A 1,039-nucleotide genomic window follows, 5' to 3' on the forward strand; every position below is an offset into this window, starting at 1 on the left:
TGCTTTCCTGTAATGTTGTGCTCAATCTGTACTTTAGTGAACATATGTAACTCAAGCAGAGATTAGTGGTACATATACATTATTGAATATTCACTGTATTTAAACATGTAGTACTGATTAGAATATTAACAGTTATAATAAGTTAAGCACAATCAAAACAATAAACATTCATTCAAATATGAAATCAAAGAAGGCAAATAATTTTTCATTAATATTAAGAAGATGAGTACAAGATTTATAATTTTAAAATAAAATCCTAACTTAATCTAAACTACTCATTCTTCTTCTTCTTCTTCTTCTTCTTCTTCTTATCCTTTTTCTTCTTCATTGCCCTGCGATGGAAGATGCGAGACATGGTACTTGCAAGAGAAATTATATTCTCTTGTAGTGCCAAGTGTTCGAGGCAACGCTACTCGACCTCCTCAGCCCTTCTCATCTCCTCAAAGTGGACATCCATTCCGAAAAGTGTTATTCCCAAGGAACTAACAATGATATTTATAGAAGGGGGGTTAAATATAAATCTCAAAACTTTTTCAAGTTTTGAGCAGTTTCACAGGCTAAGTGTTTTGATGAACAGTTGTGTGTGAATTGCTTTGAGCAGGTGCAGACAGATATATATTCAAGACATAAATGTAAAGAACACAAAGGCTTTAAAAACTTTTCTGGTGGATTTGTTGTTCCACCAGAGATGTGTATTTCAGAAAATCTGTGATTCAAAGAATTGATCACAGCTGCGTCCTAGTACAAACTAGATGATTTTCTCTCTGGATTTTTCTAACCAGCTCTGGAAAAATTCACCATCTAATTACTAGCTGCAACTTGGTTTATATATCACCAAGTTTACAAGTGAAGACAAAAGTACAAATATAATTAAAAAAGTTCTTCACATGTTTCTTCTTCATTTCTCTATCCAATGCAATCTAGGATAATCTGTGAATCTTTGAATACTTCCTTGTTTGCACCAGAATGGAAATGCTGCATTTTCTTGATTCCTCCAAGAGGCTACCACATTCCAATTGTCTCTGTCAACCCATGTGCC

The sequence above is a fragment of the Apium graveolens genome, chromosome 9 (genome assembly GCF_009905375.1).
Source record: "Apium graveolens cultivar Ventura chromosome 9, ASM990537v1, whole genome shotgun sequence".
In the NCBI taxonomy this organism is placed as follows: Eukaryota; Viridiplantae; Streptophyta; class Magnoliopsida; order Apiales; family Apiaceae; genus Apium; species Apium graveolens.